The sequence below is a fragment of the Tupaia chinensis genome, unplaced genomic scaffold, assembly GCF_000334495.1.
Source record: "Tupaia chinensis unplaced genomic scaffold, TupChi_1.0 Scaffold000636_1, whole genome shotgun sequence".
In the NCBI taxonomy this organism is placed as follows: domain Eukaryota; kingdom Metazoa; phylum Chordata; class Mammalia; order Scandentia; family Tupaiidae; genus Tupaia; species Tupaia belangeri.
In genome coordinates, this window is record NW_006160157.1 from 1,092,769 (window position 1) to 1,099,010 (window position 6,242).

Consider the following 6,242-nt stretch of genomic DNA (forward strand, 5'->3'; position numbering starts at 1 on the left):
GGACACCGCCCCACCGGTCCTGTCGCCACCGTTGCTGCTGCCGCCGCTACAGGTGGGGGATAGCAAAAAATTCATTTTTAATCATAATTTTTGAATAGAACAAAACTGTTGTAAAAGCATATTTTTTTCATTCTTTTTTTTTGGGGGGGGGGCGGAGAGTTTTGCAATAGCGCAACGCTAGCACAGCATGGGTTTAAGCCACCAGGTCCCGGATTCGAACTGCGGTCAGCTACATGGGAGTCCAGCGACATAGCCATTACCCCAACTGCCCAACTGCTGGCCCCTGTTTTCTTTCATTCTTAAGATCAAGAGGGTCAGCTCTGTGGTCTGGTGATTAAAGCAGTTAGGTCCCACTTGTCTGATGTGTTTGAGTCCTGGAGTCTGCATCTTGGGAAGTATGTGGGCCCACACTCCTGAGAGGAGGGAGAGATGGAAACGGTGACTTATGGTGACTTATGGTGCACCATAAACTTTCCTGGCTCTTCTGCTTTAAGATGGTAGATCATGGATCTTTTTGGCTTCATTATCACGTGAGTGCCTCCCCATAGTAAATACCTTCTTATGTGTGTATGTATATATGTATTTACCTATATCTGTCTGTCCTTTCCTATCAGTTCTGTTTTTCTGGAGAACCCTGACATAATACATAATTCAAGCTGATTCTTATTTTTTTTAGAGAGATTTTTTGCCTTAGGCCACGTGCACTCACCAGAGAGACAAAAAGCAAGAAATCCCCCCCGCTCACAGGGGGGGATGGTCATGCTACAATCCCTTCTCCTCCATTCTCCTCTTGGGATTGTGGGCACACACTCACACATGCCTGGCATGAGTTTTTTTAAGCTGCCAGGTCTGGGACTCACACTGTGGTTGACTACATATGTGGGAGTCCAGTCATGTAACAATTATGCCATCTGTTGGTCTCCAACCCCACTTTAAAGAGCCCTGTAATATTAAGTGATTTACCCAAGGACTCAAAGCTATTTAGTACTTGTGCCGAGGGCTCTCTTGGCTATATCAGACATCTCACAAGTGCTGCCTCAGATCATCTCAGCCTTACCTTCTCTCAAGCTCGTGGCCACGTGCTCTGTGCAGCTACTTCCTAGAAAAACTGAGTTGTTGTAATACACATCATCTGGCTATGTGAGGCCATCTCCCAGAGTCTCTGGGTTTTCCCATTATCGCCAGTCTCTGAGAAACCTTAAAGATGGCCTAGATTCTGGAGGGAACAGTTGATGCACCTGTTAAATACAAAGCATTGAATCTCTTGGGATGAACTTTGACCAATGGGGACAGGAAACAAGGGGAGGCCTGGAGAAAAATGCCTCTTCACACCTCTCCCTAGTAGAGTATTTGCAGCTTTATAAGTGCCTTTACGCATAAGTAAATTGCCCTGTGTCTTTTCCAAATTTGCACCATTTTGGAAATGCATTACTTTGAATCTGTTTCCCATTCTTCGCTTCATGTATCTCTTCCCTCGCTTTTACTATGCCGAGTTTGCATTGCCTCAGTCTCACTTTCCCTAAGAACCCAGGTTAAAGCAGCTATGCAGATAGTCATCAACTCCTGAGGTCTCAGTCAGACCAGAGAGACACATTTATAACAAAACAAAACAAAACCTCTTTTAGTTTCTTCAGAAAATATGAAGATTGAGAGTTACAAGGAGAATTAAATTTAATCATGGTTAGTTGTTTGAGTTTAGGTTAAATTGTTATATGATAATAGTTAAGGTTGAGTAAGTACATACTTTTTATAACTATTATTACTTTAATTTTTTAGAGTATTTTCCCTTTTTTTTTCCTTTTTTTAAAGAAGGTTTTATTTGTCACTTGCTCTGCCTTTGAGAAAGAGACAGAGACAATGAGAGAGAGAGTGAGAAATCACTCCCTAGGAGGATGGCTATGTCACAATCCCTTCTCCATTCTCCTGGGATCCTGAGCACACACAGACAACTGCCTGGCATGATTTCCAAGTCACAGGGTACAGGACTTCAACCGTGGTTGGTCATGAGGGATGTAACCAATCTCTACGCCATCTGCCAATTGCTATGGTGCCAATTTTCACTTACTTTTTATTCAATTAGTTATTGATCTTTATTGATGAAAATAGTGATTTCTGTGAGGTTCGGACAATTTACAATTTAAATCTTTATTAATCCTTCTATTAAAATAAGTTTATTTTTTCTAGTAATATAATTGCATTAGATTTGATATTATCTGATATTAATATTGCTATAACAAAGGAATTTTAGGTTTCTACTGTATATATTTGAAATATATATTTTTATTTTATCTTGCGTATGACAAGTAGCATAGAGCTCTTTATTTTTTCTTTTATCCAATTTAATAATTTCTGAGTTTTATATATATATATATATATAAAATAAATATCCATATTATATTCTTGTCTCTTTTATATGTTTTTCTTTCATCTTAGTTTGTATTTTTTGTTCATTATTCATTCTTTCTCCATTATTCCTCTCCTGAAGGTTGTTTTTAAATCAATTAATTTAATTTTTGTTCTAGAGTTTATTTTTTAAATTTTATAAGTACTTATTTTAAATTCCTTTTCTTAAAAATGTTCAAAGTAGGGGGCCAGCTGATTGTGTGGTGGTTAAGGTGCTGGAGTCCACATGGCCAACTGCAGCTCGAGTCTCAGACCTGGCGGCTTGCTTTCTCACTTTCCCTTTTTTTCTCTCTGTCTTTTTTGTCAACTTAAAAAATATTAATAAAAAAATAAAAAAAAACATTCTTTTAAAAATGTGTCCAAAGTAACTCCAAGACTGGAAATAAGTTTTAGCAAATTAATGCTATTTTTTAGTTTTTGCTGTAAACTTCTATACTCACAGGACTGAGACAGAGAGGAGAGGTGAGAGTCATAGGGAAAGTGACCATGCCACAATTCCTTTTCCTCCACTCTGTTTTCACGATTTTGGGTGTGCATGCACAGGCGTCCAACATGTGTTTTTCAAGCTGCCAGGTCCAGGACTCAACCTGCAAAGTTCGCCATGTGAGATCCAGCCATATTAACCTCTATGCCACCAGCTGGCCCTGTTTTAGTAGATTTTTAAAAGGTACAGAACAACTTCTTATCCCATTTGATTATTGCAGTCTAGATTTTATTTTCTCCTGTATCCTTTTAGAACATACAACTGAAATGATTATTTTGAAGTGAATTTTAATTAAACTCTTTTTATCATTGTTTTTTTAAATCCCACAATATCCTTTACACTTATTTTTCTTTTTTGCTGAAGTACATTCTTTAATAGTTCCATTAGTGACTCTTTCAATGATAGCAGTAAATTCTCCTACTGTTTCTGTGTCAGATAATATGTATTTTTCACATTATGATGATAGTTTAACTGAATATAAAATTCTAGATTGATTGGTATTTTCTTTTCCCATTTTAAATCTATTAATCCATTGTCTTTTGGCATTTATTGTAGTCTTCTATCTGTTCAGTTAAGGTTTCTTTATAGGTATAATTTATAATTTTATTTATAATAGCTTTTAAGATTTCTCTTTTTTTTGCTAGTTTTTTTTTTTTTTTTCAGATGTTGTAGTTGTTCTAAAGTTTTGCCGTAGGATACCTGTGCTTACCAGACAGACACAGGGAGAGAGTAACTGAGAAGTCAAATCCTGGGTGGAATAGCCATGCTTCAATTCTTCTCCTCCATTTTCCAGCTTGGATTTTGGTCACGTAAGCACACCAGCCCAGAGTCATTTCCAAACCATCATGTCCAGGACTTGAACTGTTGTTCACCATGTGGGAGTCTAACACCTTAACCACCACACCACTGATGGCCCCCCCTTTTTTTTTTAGCTTAACTGTAATATATTTTTAAAAATTTAAGTATTTGGAATTATTTCCCCAAGTGAAGATTCTTCTCTCTTAAGTTCTGAAAATGATCCTTTCTGTTACCTTCATTTGAAATCCTTATTATACATATGCCAAGACTTTTGACCCTATATGCCATGTTTCCTATCTGTTACTGTATTTACTTATTTATTTATTTTGGAGAGGTTTTCGCTATAGGGTGCCTGCGCTCGCCAGACAGACAGAGACAAAGACAGAAAGCGAGAAATCATCCCCCAGAGGGGACGGTTATGCCGCAATCCCTTCTCCTCCATTCTCCTCTCGGGATCTTGGGCATACACACACACACACCCAGCGTGAGTTTTAAGCCACCGGGTCCGGGACACGAACCACGGTCGACTACGTGGGAGTCCAGTGACATAGCTGTTACGCTAACTGCTGGTTCCCTATTTACTTATTTTTTAAAAAACTTTTTAGAAAGAGATTTTTGCCATAGGACACATGTGCATCCCAGAAAGAGAGACAGAAAGCAAAAAATCCACTCCCCAGGGTATATGGTCACACCTCAATCCCTTCTCCATTCTTCTCTTGGGATCTTGGGCACATATGCACATACGCCTCACATGAGTTCCAAGCTGCCGAGTTTGGTATTCAAACCATGGTCAACTACATGGAAGTCGAGCAATGTAACCATTACAACATCTGCTGGTCCCTGTTATTGTATTTTTAAAAAAACTTATTTGTTTCTCACATTTCATTATGGGTAAATTCCTCAGTGTAACATTTCACTTTATTGTTTTTCTCTTTGATTAGTCCTATGAATAATTTACCCCATGTATTATTTTTTAAAAATTCAGTGTTTATATATTTTTAAATTTCAATGTATTTATTCACAGTCATTCATTGTACATCTATACACTACACAAAATGAGATTTTCCATACAGAATACATTGTATATTGACTCTGTTAGGAATATTACATTCATGTTATCATCAACAAATAATTTTCAGTTTCTTATTTCTTACATATTTTGCTTCTTTTTCTTTTCCTTTGATTCCTTACCTCTCACCCTCTGCCAACCCCCCACTTATCTTACACTGTCTCTGCTCTCTACAGTTGTTTTCCATGCATTTTTCCATATTTTATTGATTCACTGAAGATCTTAATTAAAGACTTTTAATAGCAAGCACAGATGATATAGACATATTTATAAATGCATGCCTGACTTTAGGTGTAAACTTCAGTGAGTAAAGTGAGCATACTATAAAGTAGCACCTCCCTGGGACTGTATAGCTTACTGCAGTCATTAAATAGGTATTAATAAATTTTTTTTGAGAGTTTTTTGCTATAGGGTGTGTGCGCTCACCAGAAAGACAGAGAGAGACAGAGAGACAGAAAGGGAGAAATCACCCCCCAAGGGGGATGGACATGCTGCGATCCCTTCTCCTTTATTCTCCTCTCGGGATCTTGGGCATGCATGTGTCAGTGTGATTTTAAGCCACTGAGTCTGGGACTCGAACCACAGTTGACTACATGGGAATCCAACAACATAGCCATTACACCAACAGCTGGTCCCAGTATTAATAGATTTTTAAAAAAAAACATTCTTTTAAAAATGTGTCCAAAGTAACTCCAAGACTGGAAATAAGTTTTAGCAAATTAATGCTATTTTTTAGTTTTTGCTGTAAACTTCTATACTCACAGGACTGAGACAGAGAGGAGAGGTGAGAGTCATAGGGAAAGTGACCATGCCACAATTCCTTTTCCTCCACTCTGTTTTCACGATTTTGGGTGTGCATGCACAGGCGTCCAACATGTGTTTTTCAAGCTGCCAGGTCCAGGACTCAACCTGCAAAGTTCGCCATGTGAGATCCAGCCATATTAACCTCTATGCCACCAGCTGGCCCTGTTTTAGTAGATTTTTAAAAGGTACAGAACAACTTCTTATCCCATTTGATTATTGCAGTCTAGATTTTATTTTCTCCTGTATCCTTTTAGAACATACAACTGAAATGATTATTTTGAAGTGAATTTTAATTAAACTCTTTTTATCATTGTTTTTTTAAATCCCACAATATCCTTTACACTTATTTTTCTTTTTTGCTGAAGTACATTCTTTAATAGTTCCATTAGTGACTCTTTCAATGATAGCAGTAAATTCTCCTACTGTTTCTGTGTCAGATAATATGTATTTTTCACATTATGATGATAGTTTAACTGAATATAAAATTCTAGATTGATTGGTATTTTCTTTTCCCATTTCTATTCTATTAATCCATTGTCTTTTGGCATTTATTGTAGTCTTCTATCTGTTCAGTTAAGGTTTTAGGTATAATTTATAATTTTATTTATAATAGCTTTTAAGATTTCTCTTTTTTTTGCTAGTTTTTTTTTTTTTTTTTTCTGTTGTTGGTTTTTTTATATAGTT

General features: G+C 36.9%; 1 pseudogene; it reads right to left on the bottom strand.

Annotated features, from left to right (window-relative positions):
- Nucleotides 1-6,242, bottom strand: part of LOC102490540 (ras-related protein R-Ras pseudogene) — a 12,490-nt pseudogene that overhangs the window by 573 nt on the left and 5,675 nt on the right.